Source organism: Pongo pygmaeus, chromosome 22, assembly GCF_028885625.2.
Source record: "Pongo pygmaeus isolate AG05252 chromosome 22, NHGRI_mPonPyg2-v2.0_pri, whole genome shotgun sequence".
Classification (NCBI taxonomy): Eukaryota; Metazoa; Chordata; class Mammalia; order Primates; family Hominidae; genus Pongo; species Pongo pygmaeus.
In genome coordinates this window covers 41,543,750-41,564,998 of record NC_072395.2, presented here as the reverse complement: position 1 = coordinate 41,564,998, position 21,249 = coordinate 41,543,750, and the positions used below count along the sequence as shown (strand labels likewise).

The 21,249-nt window shown below is 40.2% G+C and overlaps 1 protein-coding gene across 9 annotated transcripts in view; it reads left to right on the top strand.

Annotated features, from left to right (window-relative positions):
• Window positions 1-21,249, top strand: part of N6AMT1 (N-6 adenine-specific DNA methyltransferase 1) — a 319,675-nt gene that overhangs the window by 85,809 nt on the left and 212,617 nt on the right. The window contains exon 10 of one of the 9 annotated variants that reach the window (XR_010125291.1): window positions 2,790-2,862. The exons of the other annotated variants lie outside the window; for them this stretch is intronic. The gene's annotated coding sequence lies outside the window, so the exon portion shown is untranslated. The remainder of the gene's footprint in view (window positions 1-2,789; window positions 2,863-21,249) is intronic. 9 annotated transcript variants of the gene reach the window in all.

The window sequence follows — 21,249 nt, the reverse complement described above, 5'->3', positions numbered from 1 at the left end:
CCTTGGCACAACCCAAGGAGTTGTATCAGCTGTATTAGCTATTACTACAGCTTCTACTACTAGTGGCACAATTCCTACTATGACACCCACCATGACTACTATTCATCTCTATTAATTGACGGCTCTGGTGCTACCATTTCTTTTCCTGTCCAGGCCCCCAAAGAACATAGGACAGGGATCAAAAGGAAAAAACGAGTGGCCACACATCCCTTATTTAGTTTCCACGCAGGCTATAGAGTTACAGACTTTATGGGTGATAAGTAGAACAATTATAATAAATAAATGAAAACAGTTGGTCTCACTTATTCAGTTATTAGCATGGTGTCTAGCACAGAGTAACTGCTGAACATACAGTATCTCATTTTATTCTCACAGAAACTCTATGGGGTGGGTATACCTATATGCTCACTTTACAGATGGGTAAACTGAGCACAGAGAGATCAATTAAATTGCCCCAGGCCACAGGGTTACCATGTGAAAAAAGTGTGTCTGCAAAGTTCAGTGCTGTTCTGTTTATCTTTTGATTGTTCTTGAATTTCATCTGGAAGTGGTCAAGAGGCATGGAGGTAGTGATTTTAAACACCCCCCTCAAACCCCAAGCCGAGCTTCACGTACTCGGAACCCGTCTATACTCCGTGTGCAGAGAAGCACTGAAAATAGTGGTTGCTGCTTGATGAACGAAGGAGAGAAGGGAGAGCAGAAAGATAACACAGTGTCGCTTGCCTGGATCCTCAGGACTGGCTGTTGGCAGAAACTAAGCCTAAAAGGAGGCAGGGTGCGTGGTGTTCCAGTTAGAAGTGAAAGGATTGAAAACTCATGGAGCATGAGGGAAGAATGTTTGGTGGGATCAGTAAGTCCAGCCATGCAGATAGGAATCAACAGAAACTTTGATTATCTGTATCAGCTCCAAATACTCCTTTAAGCCTCTCAATAGCTCCTTTTGCACCCACATGTCACAGAACCCCTTATTTTTACCTCTTAGCAACAACAGGCAGTACCTTTTTAATCTTCCAACTGTCATCTCCTGTTTAACACAAGCTAGTTTTCCTCATTATTATGATGTTGGGTTTTATTATCTTGTGCCTATTTCAACCTAATAGCTCTTACCCAAGTTATTTTTTTCCCATCTTTTAATACTGAGAATTGGATTCTTCAGTCTCTAGGTTTCTCATTTTCTTTTTTTTTGAGACACAGTCTCATACTGTCACCCAGGCTGGAATACAGTGGCACAATCTCCACTCATTGCAACCTCCACCTCCCAGGTTCAAGTGATTCTCCCACCTCAGCCTCCTGAGCCGCTGGGACCACAGGCACGCATCACCGTGCCCAGCTAATTTGTTTTTTTTTTGTTGTTTGTTTGTTTGTTTGTTTTGTTTTTTTTTTTTGGTAGAGACAGGGTTTCACCATGTTGCCTTGGATGGTCTCCATCTTCTGGGCTCAAGCAGTCCGTCCACCTTAGCCTCCCAAAGTGCTGGGATTACAGGCATGGGCCACTGGTTCCGGCCTTCCTTTTTCTTTTTGATACATATCTTGAAAGCTTTTTCCTCACTGGGTTCACTCATTTCCTGTCCTTCCTTTGTTCCTTCAGAACAGGAGTGCAATGTGCATTCAACAGTGGGGATGGCTGTGGGCCCCAGTGAAGAGTTAGAGTCTGCAGATGGTTGTAGATGACTTCTGCTAAGTGTACATAAAACAAGAATATCTTGGCATCCAAGGCAGTTTACCAATTCCTCATCTCTGTTGGGAGAAAGACCCATTTTCAGTCCTAGAAACTGTCGGAAGGATCAACCAACAGCCTAGGGAATACTTGGGTGCTACCAACAAAACATAGAATAAACTAAAAATATAAATATACAAAATAGTGACCCTGGAAAAAAATTACAATTTGAAATTTATATTGAAGTGCCTTTAATATTAATTGTTATATCCTAAAGGAACAACCAATAGGCCAAGTGCAGTGGTTCATGCCCGTAATCCCAGCACTTTGGGAGGCTGAGGTGGGAGGATCACTTGAGCCCAGGAGTCTGAGACCAGCCTGGGAAACATAGGGGGACTCCCGTCTCTACAAAATAAATTAATAAAAATTAGCTGAGTATAGTGGCATGCACCTGTGGTCCAGCTACTTGGGAGGCTGGGGTGGGAGGATCACTTGAGCCCAAGAGGTAGAGGCTGCAGTGAACTGTGATTGCACCACTGTACTCCTGCCTGGATGACAGAGTAAGACTCAGTTTTTTTTTTTCTTACTCATCCATCAATAGTTTATTAATTCTGTGCATTTTTTTGGAATAGTTCTAATGGCCTCTGACTGAAGCTAAAGTCTGAAATTTCAGAGTCTAGCTAATTGGAACATATATCCCAGATTTAAAATACATTTATTTGGCTGGGTGTGGTGGCTCACGCCTGTAATCCCAGCACTTTGGGAGGCTGAGGCAGACAGATCACCTGAGGTCAGGAGTTCTAGACCAGCCTGGCCAACATGGTGAAACCCTGTCTCTACTAAAAATACAAAAATTAGCCAGACGTAGTGGTGGGCACCTATAAATCCCAGCTACTTGGGAGGCTGAGGCAGGAGAATCGCAGAGAGTGGGGCGGGTGGCGGAGATTGCTGTGAACTGAGACAGCGCCACTGCACTCCAACCTGGGTGACAGAGTGAGACTTGGTCTGAAAACATAAAATAAAATAAAATACATTTATTCTAGCTGTGAAGTATCACTCTTCTGTTTGTCTCTTAAGAGCAGGAAAATCTGTGTAGAGTCAAGGCAGAATAAGAAATCTCATTTGTTTTCAGAGAAAACAGGAGGAAGAGGGCACAAGGCCCCCTGGGACACAGTAGCTAGCAGCTGGAGACTCAGTTTTAAAAGGTAAGGAACAACCAACAAACCTTTAAACAGTCAAACTGCTGATCACTTTCTCACTCAGATTTCCAATATTGTCATCAGACTCAGGCCAAGCCTTCAATATCACTTTAGGATAATTAATTATCTTATACCTGATAATTACAAAATCATAAACCAAATTTCCTTTTTGATCAGCCTCTAAGTTATCAAACCTATGCTCCTAACTCATACTGCAGATAGTTTGCATTTCCTGAACACTGGGCTCCTCTTAATATATTTTATGAATCATCATGATTGGGATATTTATCTATGATTGACATTTCCACATGGAAATGGCAAATACTTCTGAAATGTTTTGTATTATTTTTCCTGAGCCCTTTCCCTTTTTTCTGTACCTTTTATCTGTTCACCCAGTAAACACATATTGAGTGCTTTATTATGAATGATCACCATGGTAGGTATTGCAGATAAAGAGATGAAGAGACTAGGTTCCTTGTCGTTTGTGACTTTGTGACACCAGCAGAGTCTGTTGGAACTGGAGAGGGGAGGCACTTGACCAATGGTCAGTTCATTAGAAAGATTTTTTTTTGAGGTCCTTATTAGGCAGTGTTTTGGCATCAGCCAGGAAGTAGCAAAGGTTCTGGGAGAGAAGCACCTTAGTTATTGGCTCTGTGATATTGGGGCAAGTTCCTCACCCATTCTTAGTTTTAGATTTCTCATCTATTAAGAAAGAAAATTGATATTACTTTTCATGGATTTATAAATGACAGCCATCATTATCAGAGTAACTCTCTTGCTTTCCTTCTTTCTCAGTGTATCTATCAATTGTTTTTAAAACAGTGAGAACAAAAAATAATGGAATTAATTCAACAAAGAAAGCACTTTGATCTCATAGGGATGTTGTTCATTCTCTGCTCAAACTTTCATTTGACCCTACAAGGCCCTTTACATTTTTATGTAGTGTTCTATTTGAATATATTTGTTCAGAAAAATGGCAGAACCTAAGCCTTTGACATATCAAAGTGCTACGGCACCAGGTCTGGACTTTAATGGCACTCATTGTCAACTCTTGGGCTCCAGAATTCTATCAGCACATTTACTGGAACCATCCCATGAGCATACCACAGAATCCACACTTTTTGCTTGAGTCTCATGTTACATAGAACCCCCAGTTCCGTAGGAAAGAAACAGCCTTCACAGAGTCAGATATGAAACAGAGGCATCTGGTGCCCAGTCCCATTGTTCTTCAGTGGTTATTTGTCAACTCTGTAGTCAGTGAACGATTTAAAACAGACATCTTCATGCATTATTCAGTAAAAGCAAGGCTGTCATACAATATGTGGATACCACATTTCCTGAAGGGAATTTTCTGCCTTTGATTATTTGTACATTTCCTTCCCTGAAATTCTCAAATATGCAGTTACAAGATTACCTGCTGATCTGAACAACAGTTTTATGAATGCCTCCATTTAATTGTATTGACATTGTTGTTTTTAGTGTTCGCATACCTTCCAAATACTTCACATGATAAACAACTCATGAACATTCCTGTTGAATTGACTATGCTGTCCCAACTGGACATGAAATTTGAGTTATTCTCATTACGCTCATCAATATTTAGGCAAAACTCTTGTTGCTTCATGTCCTATCTTAGAAAGAAGAATTTTAGTTGATTAGTCTTTCAGTTAAGGTACTTGTAGTGAAAAACTTCTGAAATGAAAAGTTTGCTATCCAAAATACTTTTGAAAATTGTAGGTAGACAGTGAAGTATTTATGCTGTTGATTGAATACCATCCTATAATATTGTAGAGCAATGAACTTATATGTATATTATTAAAAAAACTTTAGGTACCTAGGTCATTTCCAAATATGCTAGTTTTGTTTTCTGAAGGAGTGTACTGAAAAGAAAGGAAGAGGAAACCATACTACTTTCTCAAGTCTGCTGTAACAAATTACCACACAGTGGATGTCTTAAAACAACAGAAAATTATTTTCTCAAAGTTCTTCAGGCTGGAAGTCTGAAATGAAGGTGTCAGGAGGGCTACATTCTCTCCGAAGGATCTAGTGGAGATTTCTTGCCTCTTTCAGCTTCTGGTGGTTTCAGGTGTCCTCTTGGCTTCTGGCTGCTGCATTAATTCCAATCTCTGCTGTTGTCTTCATATGGCCTTTGACTCCTCCCTGTTTTTTCTCTTCTTCTCTAACATAAAGCACTTGTGTTAGATTTAGGGCCCACCTGGATAACCCAGGATGATCTGTTTTCAAGATTCTTAACATAACATAATAATGACATGGACCAAGACTCCATTTCCAAATAAGGTCACATTCACTGATTTTGGGGATTGGGATGTTGACATACTTTCTCAGGAGCCACCACTCACCTGACAGCATCCTCTAAGGTTTTATCACTAGTCATTTCACTTTGGATGTGTATGAACTATTTCATAACAACCACTTACTTTTATCAGTCACACAACTTCTGAATTCACTAAAACACACTTATTTGACAGAATTATGAGGTTGGTTTTCCTTCATAAGTTCAAATAAATAGCAATAATTTATCCTGGGGGTGTTTACACACACAGATTGGAAGTGGCAAAGCTCTTTTGACAAATAGGTGCATTTTGTTTTAGGCAAATGAGTTATTGAAATTGACCAGCCACTTCCCAAAAAGTTTTGTCATTAATAAAAGTTGAGAAACCTTGTATTTGCAATTCAGGGGTGGTTACCACTAGATGGGAGTCTTGGCTCATTAGAGAGCCCCTTGTACCAAATCTCTTGAGTAGTGGCTTAAAGACCATCACTTCAGAAGGCGTGTTTGCTTTCCTTTAAGTACGACACAGTTAAAATACTAAAATCCATGTGAATAAATGTGTGCTCTATAGATAGAGAAACAAGACATTGAATTAAAATAAAATGCAAGGAGAACAGAATTCCCAGGCATTATAAGTTACCTTCTCCAGTTTTCTTCCTTTTGGGCTAAGGCGGTAATTATAAATCCAAGTTGCCTTACTTGTACCCTCTGTTTTTTGGTGCAGTGGTTCTCTGCTTGGTTGCACATTGAATCCTCTGGGGAGCTTTAGAAGATACTGTTGCCTAGGTGCCCCTGATTTACCTGGGCATTGGGAGCAAATGCTGGAAGAATCCAGATGGAGATGAAAAACAGTGAGAACCCTAGGAAGGCATAGGAAGCTGTACTCTCGAGAAAGCAGGCATAATGAGGTAGAGAAGACACAGTACTGATAAGCTCAGCAGTTGCTGAGCAGGTAGAAACCAAGACAGGGAGCATTGCCATGTCACCCTAGGGGCAGAGGTTCAATACACAGCTGTTGCTGAGTTAGACCATTTCACAATTTGGGGATTCCTGTGGAAGTCACATTTCTCTTATTGTACCAAATATTCACCCAGAAAGACATCATCTGAGATAGACCATGGGACTCTGTTTCTTACAACCACAAGAGCAGGGCACAGAGGACCTTCCATTGAATAGTCTTTGGAGTTCCTGAGCTTTTCCCTCTAAGTGGGGGCTTAAGAGATTTTGTTACCAGAAAGGGATTCTGGTCCAGATCCCAAGAGAGGGGTATCGAATCTTGAGCAAGAAAGAATTTGGGACAAGTCCACAGAATAAAGTGAAAGCAAGTTTATTAGGGAAGTAAAGAAACAAAAGATAGGCTACTCCATAGGCAGAACAGGCTATGTTCATACGGAGAACAACCAGAGGACTGCTGGTTGGCATTTTGATGGTTATTTTTTGATCATATGCTAAACAGGGGGTTGATTATTCATGAGTTTTCCAGGAAAGGGGCGGGCATTTCCTGGAACTGACCATTCTTCTCCTTTCAGACCATATAGGGTAATTTCCAGACACTACCATGGCATTTGTAAACTGTCCTGACATTGGTAGGAGTGTCTTTTAGCATGCTAATGCATTATAATTAGCATATAATGAGCGGTGGGGTTGATCAAAGATCACTTTCGTTGCCATCTTGGTTTTGGTGGGCTTTCTTTTTTTTTCTTCTCTGCATCCTGGTTTATCAGCAAGGTCTTTATGACCTGTATCTTGTGATACCAGTCCTGCCAACCTCCTATCTTTTCCTGTGACTAAGAATGCCTAACCTGGGAATACAGCCCAGCAGGTCTCATCCTCATTTTCCCCATCCCTTATTCAAGATGGAGTCACTCTGGTAATTTGGGCACAGTGGATTGGCCAATCCTCCTACTGCTGCTTAAAGTTGCCAATGACTCCCTCGTGGTCAACCCAGGCACAAATAAATCCACTAGCAGAAGACACCAGAGTAGTGGGTCTCAATTTTGACCTTCCCCGACACAAAATGCTAGTAGAGATTTCTTAAAATTGTTTGTATGTTTCTATTAAACATTAACTTTTATAAGATTATGTCAAATAGAGCATGATAAGAGGAATCTTGTTGGAAGAGGAAATATTGAACACTCAGCTTCCCTTAGCCCCACTCTCTCACCCTTTTTTTGAATTATGTTTATTTTTTGTTTCCACTTTATTCACCTCCCAGTTGGGAACACAGTGTAGAAAAAGGTGAAAGATTCTTAGCCCAAGAGGAACAATACCCCACCGTCTCAGAAACACAGGGTGAATTTTCATCCATTGCTTGTCTCAAATGTAGCTTTCTGCACACTATTCCATGGGACAAGAGAAGAATTAGAGTCATATCTGTTATTCTCAACCTTGATTGCATAATGAAATCACTTTTTAAAATATTGATGCCTGTGTTCTACCCACACAGATTTTGATTTCATGAATGTGGGGTGTGACCTGGGAATTGGGATTCTAAAAAAACAACTGGGGTAATATTAACATGCAGCCAAGGTTGGGAACTCTTGGTCTACATGCTGTCCCTAATCCATCATTTTCTATGTCTAACCACTGGCTCAGAAATGGAGTACTGTCAATCAGGGGTGTTTCTTTTACTTTATTTGCAAAATATTCTTTAGAAAATACAAAAAAAGCATTTAGAATACACACATATGCAATATTATTTAAACTATTTCCAAAATGTTCTCAATGAATCCAGAATTCATTTTTCCTTCATTAGTGTTTTTTCCTAAAGTTAGAGGGAAGCTACAGAAGTATTTATTCATTCAATGACTATGGATAGATCCCTTACTCTGTGCCCGGAATTGTTCCATCAGATAATCCTGCTATGCTTTTCTCACACCAGCCCTGGGGTAATCTTGTGCTGTGTCTTTCATGGTTAATGCCAAATGGAAACTGTTGTATTTAGAACAGTCACATATTGTCCAAAACAAAGGATCAGCAAAACACCTGAACTTTGGTACTCTCTGTGGCAGTCTGCAAGACGCTTGATGCTTGACAAATGCAGGTTTCACGGATTTAAATTCTTTCTGAATAATAAAAACCATTAACAACAATTAATCCCCCCCTTCCCACCTAACCAAATAGCAGTTTGATGTGTAATGAAACCGGGAGAGTACGTTGAAAAAATATTCCTAGTTTATTGCAGGTGTTTATCATCAAAATGGAATCATATTTCCGAGTTTTTGTTTTGAAAACTGACATTCAAAAAGATTTCAGAGATGTTTTATGATGTAGTTCATTGCTTCAAATTACCAAAATTCATTTCATTTCTGTAAATAAACTGTATTATAAAGTGATTAGCCATGAAGTGTTTGTGAAATGGCCAAGTTTGTTTTTAAAAATGGAAACACTATGTTAAAAATGTAGTTAGTTAACTAAGTAAGTTAAAGTTAACTCACAAGGCAGTGGGTTTACAATGCTATGTTGGTGTTTAAACTTTTTAGCATTAGACCAATGTTGTTTAATAAAAAAAATCTTCATATGGGTATTGTTTTCTATGAGTGAGTGAGTGAGTGATTTTAGTCTGGTCTTAGTCTAAACACTCTGCTTTTAGTTGCTCAGGAGCTATCAGTTACTGGCCCTAAGCAGGGCCTTATCTACTTTGGTTCACATTTATTCAGGGTGGTTTTGCAGACCTGCCCATTAGAGGCTGAAGCAAATATATGTCATATGTGGGCTTGCTGTTGCTTGCAAGACTTTCTCCAATTATTCCTATAATCTACATGTTGGCTGTTTTGTGTCAGACTTTAAGTAGGACTTGATATCATTTAATGCCAAGGAAGAATCCACTCTAGAAAGAATTTACCTACTTCTACCCCAAGGCATTAGTTAGCAATGTAGATTTTACTGAAATGCACTTGTAGAAGATTAGAAGGATGATTTTATCTTTTAAGAAAATAGCATAACATTTCATAACTGTCCCTCATATCCCCTCTCCCATGCCCCTTCGGCCTCTGCCAAGCATCTTGTCTTCTTCCCCCTCCTTGCTAGTGCTAACTTCCTGGCTTTCAGTTGGGCATCCATATCTTTCCACAATTGAGAGCTATACGCCATTTATTGAGCTATTTCTCAGCACCTCACAGCCAATCTTACATCCTCAAACCCATAGAAAGCAGTAGAGCATTAAAAATAAAAAAATAGCCTTCTATTACCAAGGTTGCCACATATAGAAGATAAAAATACTGCCAATGTTACCTGGGACATCCTTACACTAAAAACTTACTTGATATCCATCTGAAATTCAAATTTAACTGGATATTTGCCTTTTTTTATTTAACTTAAAACGACAAAAATTTATTTTTCATAATTCTGCAGGTCAGAAATCTGAAATCAAGGAGTCAGCAGGGTTTGTTCCCTCTTAGGGGGTTGCAGGGAGAATCTGTTTCCCACCTCTCTCCTTGTTTCTGTAGCCGCAGCAATCCTTGGCATTCCCTGGTTTGTAGATGCATCACTCCAGTCTATGCCTGCGGCTTCACATGGCTGTCTCCACTGGGTGTCTTTATATGGCCTTCTTCTAAGGACATCACTCATTATATTAGGGCCCTACCTAATCCAGTATGATCTCATCTTAACTGATTACATCTGCAAGGACCCTATTTCCAAATAGGGTTACATTCTGAGAGTCTGGTGGACATGAATACTGTTCAACCCAGGACAGTGGCATTTTTTTTTTTTTTTTGGAGTACCTAAAGATTTTTATTTTATTTTTCCATAGGTTATGGGGGGTACAGGTGGTATTTGGCTACATGAGTAAGTTCTTTAGTGGTGATTTGTGAGATTTTGGCTCACCCATCACCTGAGCAGTTATACACTGCACCATATTTGTAGTCTTTTATCCCTTGCTCCCCTCCGATTTTTCCCTCAAATCCTCAAAGTCTGTTTGTATCATTCTTATGCCCTTTTGTACTCATAGCTTAGCTTCCCCATATCAGTGAGAACATACAATATTTGCTTTTCCATTCCTGAGTTACTTCACTTGGAATAATAGTCTCCAGTCTCATCCAGGTCACTGCAAATGCTGTTAATTCATTTCTGTTTATGACTGCATAGTATTCCATCATATATGTATACACATATATATGTGTGTGTGTGTGTGTATATATATGATGGAATATATATGTATATGTATATACACATATATGTATATTTACATATATACACACACATACATACATATATATATATATATATATATATATACACACACATATATGATGGAATACTATGTTCCATTGGTCTATGTGCCTATTTTTTATATCAGTACCACGCTGTTTTGGTAACTATGGCCTTATAGTCTAGTTTGAAATAGTATATATATATATATACATACCATAGTTTCTTTATCCACTCATTGATTGATGGGCATTTGGGTTGGTTCCATGATTTTGGAGTTGTAAATTTTGCTGCTGTAAACATGCATGTGTAAGTATCTTCTTCCAATAATGACTTATTTTTCTCTGGGTAGATACCCAGTGGTAGGATTCCTGGATCAAATGTTAGTTCTACTTTCAGTTCTTTAAGGAATCTCCACACTGTTTTCTCTAGTGGCTGTACTAGCTTGCATTCCCACTAGCAGTGTAGAAGTGTTCACTGCTCACCGCATCCACGCCAACATCTACTGTTTTTTCATTTTTTTAATTATGGACAGTCTTGTAGGAGTGAGGTGGTATCACATTGTGATTTTGATTTGAATCATTAGTAATGTTGAGCATTTTTAAATATGTTTGTTGGCCATTTGTATGTCTTTTTTTGAGAATTGTCTATTCATGTCCTTAGCCCACTTTTTGATGGGATTGTTCTTTTTTTTACTGATTCGTTTGAGTTTGCTGTAGATTCTGGATATTAGTCCTTTGTCAGATGTATAGCTCGAGAAGGTTTTCTCCCACTCTGTGGGTTGTCTGTTTACTCTGCTGACTGTTCCTTTTGCCGTGCAAAAGCTCTTTAGTTTAATTAGGTGCTAGCTATTTCTTTTTGTTTTTATTGTATTTGCTTTTGGGTTCTTGGTCATGAAATCCTTGCCTAAGCCAATGTCTAGAAGGGTTTTTCCAATGTTACCTTCTAGAATTTTTATAGTTTCAGGTCTTAGGTTTAAGTCCTTAATCCATGTTGAGTTGATTTTTGTGTAAGGTGAGAGATGAGGATCAAGTTTCATTCTCCTACATGTGGCTAGCCAATCATCCCAGCACCATTTGTTGAAAAGCGTGCTTAGATCTCTTGGTCCTGATCTCATTTCCATTCAGTTAACAGACATTTAACAAGCATCTAGTCACTGGGTTATGCACCAGGAATCAAAGATAATGCAAAGTTCTTGTCCATAATGAATTTGTTGTCCAGAAGTAGATGGGTGCAGCAAGTGTGAAAGACCACAAGGAAAGTGTGAACAAGGAATATAAACAAATATCTTAAAATTCACTTTTAAAGTTTTCTCAGATCAAATAAGACATGAGTATGAGTTGACTGATGAAATTTTGAGTCAGGCGTCCTTTTAGAAGGTCTAAAATATGCTAATGGTAAGGGGTATGGTGTATACAGGAGACAGTCATAAATTTTGAGTCAGCAATTTAGTCTGGGCTCAGGAGGGTGGTTCTTCTGGTCTCATTTGAATTTGTTTATGTGTAGGGAATGACTGAGTGTTGGCTGGGGCTATGAGGATGATTTGACTTGCTCTAATGCCCCTTATTCTCCAGCACGCTAACCTGGGCATATTCACATAGTGATGACTGAGGTGTAAGAATGTAAGCAGAAATGTGCACCTTTTCAATCCTCTTCTTGTGTAACATTTGCTGATATCTCATTGCTACAAGAAGTTACAGCACTGAAGCAAGAGTCAAAGTGGGAATACACTTAATGTTACATGGCAAACCTTGTGGATATACGGAGAAGCAAAGAATTGGGGACATATTTGTGATTTATCATGGGGTAAATGCTAGCAGTAAAATTGCTGTGTTAAGTTACATGCCTAATTTTAAAGTTTGATACATATTGCTTTACTGTCTTCCTGAAAAGTACCAAATTATATTACAAGTTAAGCATTCCTGATTTAAAAATTTGAAATCAGAAAATCTGAAACTTTTTGAGTAATGATATTGTGTCCGGAATTGGTGGGTTCTTGGTCTCACTGACTTCAAGAATGAAGCTGCGGACCCTTGCGGTGAGTGTTACAGTTCTTAAAGGTGGTGTGTCTGGAGTTTGTTCCTTCTGATGTTTGGATGTGTTTGGAGTTTCTTCCTTCTGGCAGGCTCGTGGTCTCGCTGGCTTCAGGAATGAAGCTGCAGACCTTCGTGGTGACTGTTACAGCTCTTAAGGCATCTCGTCTGGAGTTGTTCGTTCCTCCTGTCTGGGGTTGTTCGTTCCTCCCGGTGGGTTCGTGGTCTCGCTGACCTCAGGAGTGAAGCCGCAGATCTTCGCAGTGAGTGTTACAGCTCATAAAGGCAGTGCAGACCCAAAGAGTGAGCAGCAGCAAGATTTATTGCAAAGAGTGAAAGAACAAAGCTTCCACATTGTGGAAGGGGACCTGAGTGGGTTGCCACTCCTGGCTCCGGCAGCCTGCTTTTATTCCCTTACCTGGCCCCACCCACATGCTGCTGATTGGTCCATTTTACAGAGAGCTGATTGGTCTGTTTTACAGAGAGCTGATTGGTCTGTTTTGACAGGGTGCTGATTGGTGTGTTTACAATCCCTGAGCTAAACACAAAAGTTCTCTAAGTCCCCACTAGATTAGCTAGACACAGAGCACTGATTGGTGCATTTACAAACCTTGAGCTAGACACAGGGTGCTGATTGGTGCATTTGCAAACCTTGAGCTAGACACAGGGTGCTGATCGGTGCATTTACAAACCTTGAGCTAGACAAACCTTGAGCTGATTGGTGTATTTACAATCCCTGAGCTAGACACAAAAGTTCTCCAAGTCCCCACTAGATTAGCTAGACACAGAGCACTGATTGGTGCAGTTACAAACCTTGAGCTAGACACAGGGTGCTGATTGGTGTGTTTACAAACCTTGAGCTAGACACAGAGTGCTGATTGGTGTATTTACAATCCCTTAGCTAGACGTAAAGATCTCCAAGTCCCCACTAGACTCAGGAGGCCAGCTGGCTTCGCCTAGTGGATCCTGCACCAGGCCACAGGCAGAGCTGCCTGCCAGTCCTGCGCTGTGTGCCCGCACTCTTCAGCTCTTGGGTGGTTGATGGGACCAGGAGCCATGGAGCAGGGGGCAGCGCTCGTCAGGGAGGCTCAGGCTGCACAGGAGCCCACAGCGGTGGGGGGAGGCTCAGGCATGGCAGGCTACAGTTCCTGAGCCCGGCCTTGTGGGGAGGCAGCTGAGGCCCGGTGAGAATTAGAGCACAGCGCCGGTGGGCTGGCACTGCCGGGGGACCTGGCGCACCCTCTGCAGCTGCTGGCCTGGGTGCTAAGCCCCTCACTGCCCGGGGCCGGTGGTGCCGGCCGGCCGCTCTGAGTGCAGGGCCCACCGAGCCCATCCCCCCCCCCGGAACTCGTGCTGGCCCGTGAGTGCTGCATGCAGCCCCAATTCCTGCCCGCGCCGCTCCCTTCACACCTCCCCGCAAGCAGAGGGAGCTGGCTCCAGCCTCGGCTAGCCCAGAGAGGGGCTCCCATAGTGCAGTGGTGGGCTGAAGTTCTCCTCAAGCGTGGCCAGAGTGGGTGCTGAGGCCAAGGAGGTGCCAAGAGTGAGCGAGGGCTGCCAGCACACTGTCACCTCTCAATATGATGCCACAAGTGTATAATTTCTTATCTGGCCTTATGTGACAGGTCGCAGTCAAAATACAGTCAAAACTTTGTTTTATGCACAAAAATATTAAAAATATTATTTAAGGTGGGTGCAGTGGCTCATGCCTGTAATCCCAGCACTTTGGGAGGCCAAGGTGGGCAGATCACCTGAGGTCAGGAGTTCAAGACCAGCCTGACCAACATGGTGAAACCCCATCTCTACGAAAATTACAAAAATTAGCTGGGTGTGGTGGTGGGTGCCTGTAATCCCAGCTACTCGAGAGGCTGAGGCAGGAGAATTGCTTGAACTCAGGAGGTAGAGGTTGCAGTGATCTGAGATCTCACCATTGCACTCCATCCTGGGCAACAGAGTGAGATTCTGTTTAAAAAAAAAAAAATTCTTTCAGGCTATGCATATAAGGTGTTTAAGAAACAAATAAATTTTGTGTTTAGATTTGGGTCCCATCCTCAAGATAGCTTATTATATATATGCAAATATTCCAAAATCTGAAAAAAATCAAAAATCCAAAATACTTCTGTTCCCAAGCGTTTTGGATAAGGGATACTCAACCTGTATCAGGGCTGTCTGTATGAAAGAGATCATTATTCTACACTGTTACCAGCACTTGCGAAAAAACATTTTACACACTGGTCAACTGTTAATTTAATTTATAGAGAGATTGGCCATTTAAAAAAGTAATAGTAGTTTTATTGAGATATAACCACTGAGGTATAATTATTGAGATAATTCAAATACTATACAAATCACTAATTTAAAGTGTACAATTCAGTGGCTTTTAGTATATTCAGAGTTGTGTAACCATCAGCACAATCATTTCTAGAACATTTTTTATCACCCAAAAAAGAAACCCCATACTCATTAGCGATCACTCTCCATTTATCCCCATGACCACTTAAAAATTTAAACATTTAACAGTTTTCTTTTCATGGGTTCTTTATATATCAAGGATATTAAGACTTTTCCCTATTACATATGTTATAGTTATTACTTAAGGTTTTTTGATTATTCGTGTCTCCTTTTATGGCATGAAGAAGTTTTAATTTTTATTTAACTATTTATATTTTCCTTTTGAATAGGTATAATTGAATAGGTATAATTTGTGGGTTAGTGAAGGCACAAGGTAATGCATTTACAGTTAATGTTTCTGAACTATATGTGTACATTGAATGTACTGGATTTATTGCATTTAGCTAGGAGAGGAACCTAAGCCTTGATTGTTCCCTGAAGATATAGGTCCATTCCTTTTGCCCAGAGTGTCTATAAATGTTGAGAATCAAACAGAAACATTTTAGGCACAATATATTTTCCTAATATTATGTGTATATTATAGTATTAGGTGAACCTTGACTGCTGGGTGCAGTTCTGTTCTCTATGTGTCAACTAAAATAATTAAAATAAAGAAGGGAAATGACCAGAGGAATAAAGTCACTGTCACTTGGGAACACACTGCAAAGATTAAGACTATTCAGTTTTGAAAAGTTAAAGGGGAGAATGGCTAGAATGTGATTCATGCTTATGTTGATGATTAAGCAATTTTTGCATCTTGAATGAAATAGTTTTTTTAATTAAGAATTATAGGTGGCCCCAATGAAACTCTATAGTAAAGGATCAGCTCAGCAGATTGTTCACATCCTGCACAATCCAAAGAAAGGTTGACCCTTTCTCTGGAGGTAACCTCTAAGCCCTTAGAATATCCTCCCTGATAACAGTGTCTGTTTACCTAGAAGCCTCGGGGCCAGAAAATCTATGCAAACAATTGCATTATGTGTGACACTGGGCCAGGCAGTGTCAATGTGACCACTAGAGGGACTGGAGACTGAAGATCAGCCATGTGGGTGGAAAACTATGCCCATATAAATGACTCCCAATAAAAACTCTGGCCTAAAGGCTCAGGTGAGCTTCCCTGGTTGGTAATACTCTGTGCATGTTGTTCCACATTGCTGCTGGGAGAATTAAGCTGTTCACACAAATTCACTGTGAGAGGACAACTGGAAACTTGTGTCTGGTTTCTCTTAAAATTTGCTCTATGCACCTTTTACCGTTGCTGATTTTAATCTGATTCCTTTCACTGTAGTATTACCGTAACTGTGAGTATTACAGTTTTCTGAAGTTCTGTGAGTCCTTCAAGTAAATTATTGAGCCTGAGGGTGATCTTGAGGACCTCTGAACACACGAACATGCCTTGGGAGCTCTGGCGTGGCTTCATGGGTAGCTATATGTCTCATTTGCCCAGTTACTCAATGATCCTTCTGGGAGAAATAATAAGAATGATAGAGATGGATGAACAGGTTGAAAGCCTCTAAAGTTGATATAGAACAGAAGCATACAAAGCTATCTTCTAATTTTCAGGGAGTACTTTGAGTTGATAGGTAATTTACCTGCAGGAAGAAGTCAAATAATAAAAGAGTGCTTTTGGATTTGATTTGATGAGTTGCCTCTTTCATATCTGCTGTCCTGGCGCTGGGTGAATGTACTCTAAGCAACTTGAGATAGAGGCTTGGAAAAAAACCTGAAAAATGAGGATAATAAAGCCATATTTGTAGAAGTTATTTAGGAACCAGAGAGAGAAAGGAAAATGCTTTTGGGAAACTCTTAAGATCTATGAACATGATGAGAGAACTCTTCCTGTCTCATTGAAAAGTCTTGACTGCAGGATAAGTGTAGCCTGTCTGGGAGCTATGGTGATAAATGAGTGATGTCCCTGAGCAGTGACGTCATAGTCACCAAGGAGGGGTGGTGGTCAAGAGCCAGAGCAGCAGGGGAAGATAGAGGCCACCAGGAGGCGGGGATGAAATAAAATACAATTGCAGAAGAACTGTAATGGCTGCTTAAAGGAATTCTTAAGTCTCTCATGACGTCTAGGGAGTTGGGACTTGGATTTGAACAACTTTATTTCATAGACATTGGGTCTGACTACTTTAGTGAGCAAAGCTTTAGTTGACTATTATGGTGGTCCCTTTGAATCTCATGGTTAGAATGAACTTTAAAAGTTCTCTGGCTGGGCTTGGTGGCTCACGCCTGTAATCCCAGCACTTTGGGAGGCCGAGGTGGGCAGATCATGAGGTCAGGAGATTGAGACCATCCTGGCTAACATGGTGAAACCCCGTCTCTACTAAAAATATCAAAAATTAGCTGGGTGTGGTGGCTCGCACCTATAGTCCCAGCTACTTGGGAGGCTGAGGCAGGAGAATTGCTTGAACCTGGGAGGCAGAGGTTGCAGTGAGCCGAGATGGTGCCAGTGCACTCCACCCTGGGAGAGAGAGTGAGACTCCGTTTCAAAAAAAAAAAAAAATTGTCTAGATCAGTCTTCTAAAGTCACCCAAGCAGAACCCAGTGAAGTCTCATTAGCTACTCATAAGCTCATAGCTCATGGGCCTGAGTTATAGTGCTTACAATGGGAATCCAGTCTTTGTTGGTCAGTGAGACTCTTCCTGCTATGGCAGGTTTCAGTTTGTGGGTTTTTGTTTGTTTAAAGTGACACAGATGATGAGTTGGCAGAGGGAGTTATATGTCTAATAAAAAATAATGTAGCAACAAAAGAAATGCTCAGGAAACAGCAGCACTAATCTCAGGTGTAGATGGCTTTTTTTTAAACAAGAAAATTCTTACAATAAACTCTTTTTGCATACTGAAAGAGAAGCCCAGGAGCTAAGTCTCAGGTGAGTGTTTGGAGTTAAGTTCCTCCACCTTGTAAGGAAATAGACACCTTGGAATTGTCTTTTGGTGCTTGAGAAGTTGAGAACTGGAAGAAGAGAGATGACAGAGAAGATCTAGAGAGAAAGTTCCTGGGAAACATGGCAGGAGAAAGTGACCCAAGGAGACAGAAGATCTCACTTACCCATTATATTTTTGTGGTAAGATGTTTGAAATGTACTCTTAGCAACTTTGAAATATGCCATACCTTGTTATTAACTATACTCACCCTACTGCTCAATAGATCTAAAAGCCTTATTCCTTCTGCCTAACTGAAGCTTTATACCCTTTGATCAACACCTCTCCAACACCCTCCTCCCAACCTCTGGCAACCATCATTCTACTCTCTATTTCTAACAATTTGACTTTTTAAAATCCCTCATGTAAGTGAGATCATACAGTATTACTCTTTCTATTCCTAGCTTATTTCACTCCTCATAATATCCTCCACATTCATCTGTGTTCTCACAAATGACAGAATTTCCTTATTTTTAAAGGCTGAATAGTGTTCCATTGTGTATATATACCACATTTTCTTTATCCATCCATCCATCCATTGATGAACACTTAGTTTACTTCCACCTGTTGGCTATTGTAAATAATGTTGCAATGAATGTGGGAATGGAAGCTATCTCTTTAACATACTGATTTCTGTTCCTTTGAACATCTATCCAGAAGTGGGATTGCTGGATCATATGTAGTTCTATGTTTAGTTTTTTAAGGAGTTAAGGAGGCTAATTTTAATGTCTAGCTTCAAGTCTCCTTGTCCTATGGCTTCCTTTTGGGTTGATCTGGATACCAAAACATGATGCATAAGAGGAAAAATCGATTAAGTTGGATCTCATAAAAATGAAAAACTCTAGCTCTGTGAAAGCCCATGTGAACAGGATGGAAAGATAATATATAGACTGAGAGAAAATAATTGCAAACCACATATCCAGCAAAGTCTTGTTTCTAGTATATATAAAAAATCAACTAAACCCAATATATGAAGAAAAAAGTCAGGTAAAAAAATGTAATTAGTAAAGTGCAAAAGACATGAATAAACACTTCAGTGAAGAAGATATAAGATGGCAAAAAGCACATGAAAAGATATTCATTGTTAGCCACTGGGAAAATTAAACTAGAAACTACAGTGGGATACTAGCACATACCTATCTGGATGGCTAAAACATGGTGATGAAACCTAATGCTGGCAAGGATGCAGAGAACCTTGACCCCTTCTACATAGCTGGTGGGAATATAAAATGGGACAACCACTCTGAAGAAGTAGTCTCTTACTTATAAAACTAACCTGCAATTGCCATAGGACACAGCAATTGCAGTTTTGGACATTGGTTGCAGATATATTGAAACATGTTCATATAAAAATATGTTGATGAATATGTATAAAAGCTTGGTTTACCTTCAACAAATGAATAGTTAAACCATGACACATCCATAGCATGGAATACTACCCAGCAATAAAAAGAAATGGAAGACTAATACATTCAACAACTTGGATGAATCTTCAGGGAATTAGGCTGATAGAAAAAAGCCAACCCCTAAAGGTTAAATACTGTATGATCCCACTTACGTAATATTTTGACAAAATTTTAGAATTGGAGGATAGCCTAATAGTTGCTGGGAGTGTGAAAATGGGTAGGGTAAGGAGGTGAGTATGGTCATATAAAAGCTGAGCCATTTCTCATTGTATACAAATTTCACAACATCGTGTTGTCCACCATAAATATGTATAATATTTGTCAATTAAAAATGTAACACCAAAAAACTTACGATAATTCTTTTGTACTACTGAGAATGTTTTCAAGGGTAAACATTTATTTTTTAAAGTAAAGGTTCTCATGGGATTTTGGAAGTCTTGCTCATAAGTAAATATGTTATTTAAATTTAGGAAATTTTCTTTAGAACTTTATAGATGTCTCATAGATACAAATACCCCATTAACTTTGTTTAATAAATAAATGAATTCACTAGCTAGGCTTTTGAAGATATCTCTGAAATCAAACACTGTTTGATGACCTTATCCTTCATCTTTTGGAGGACAAGAATGCTTTATACTCTAACAACAAAGGTCCTTCATTTGTGACCAGACCTCCTCCTCTTGCCAAATGTGTTCTTTAATTCTGCTGTGACAGTTGTTGGTCTATCCTAAGCCATCTCATCCCCTTTTCCTTGAGGGCAGATACTTGATTTCATCCTGGTGTCACCTAGTCATGAGTTCAGGGTAAGTGACAACCTCTCTGGACCCCAGAGAGTGAATTATGTTTGGGCTAAGGCAATCATGGTGGACTCATTTCCTTTGTAGACATTGATTTAGGGATGGGCATGTGACTACATCTAGCCAATAAGACCTGAGGAGAAGTCAATTGGGGGAGTTTCTGGAAACTTCCTTGCTAAAAGCAATTGAGATACAGGAAGAAATTCACCTTCTCTTCGCTGGGTATTTTTGTGTCCGCAGTTGTTGGCTGATGCTGCTGATACCATGTTTGGACTGTAAAGAGGTCACATGACACACTAAGGATGACAAAACTGACATAGAGAAGGCATAAGGGTTCTTGATGATATTGCTTTTTTGCTTCATTGCCATATCATAAGCCTTCTTAGTGTTTGAACTACTTCAAATTGGATAGTCTGTGACTTGCATCAAAAATATTCTAATGGGTTACTTAATGCTTAAGGAAAACTGAATGAACACATTTTAGTGAAAAACATGTTCAGTAATACATAGAATAACCACTGTGATGGTTAATATTGAGTGTCAACTTGATTGGATTGAAGAATGAAATAAAGTATTGTTCGGGGTGTGTCTGTGAGGGAGTTGCCAAAGGAGATTAACTTTTGAGTCAGTGGACTGGGAGAAGCAGACCCACCCTCAATCTGTGAGGGTACCATCTAATCAGCTGCCAGAGCAGCTAGGATAAAAGCAGACAGAAGAACGTGGAAGGACTAGATTGCCTGAGTCTTCCAGCCTTCATCCTTCTCCTGTGCTGGATGCTTCCTGCCCTTGAACATTGGACTCCAAGTTCTTCAGCTTTTGGACTCTTGGACTTACACCAGTGGTTTGCCAGGGACTCTCAGGCCTTCAGCCACAGACTGAAGGCTGCACTGTCAGCTTCCCTACTTTTGAGGTTTTGGGACTCAGACTGGCTTCCTTCTCCTCAGCTTGCAGACGGCCCATTGTGGGACTTCACCTTGTGATCATGTGAGTTAATACTCCTTAATAAACTCCCCTTCATATATACATCTATGCTATTAGTCCTGTTCCTCTAGAGACCCATGAGTAATACAACCACAGTCCACAGCCTTTCTTTTACTCTCACCACACTTGTGTGAGCCTCTCTCAGAATAGGATTATACACAGCAGCCTACTAGTAGGGCAAGAATTTTTTGAATTGCACCTCATTCTGGGCTGGTGCAACTGATTCATCAGGCAGATAAGCCACTGGCTCTGTGGCATCCACTCTTATGTTAAAAGATGTCTTGACTTCAGCTGGGTTGCCTATAGAAGGCACAAGAGATACTTTCATGTTTTCTTCATGCTTCAAGTTTTGAGAATAAATCCTAATCAGGGCTGCTTACCCTGTTCCCAGGCTTGAGGCATCACCACTGAAACTCCCA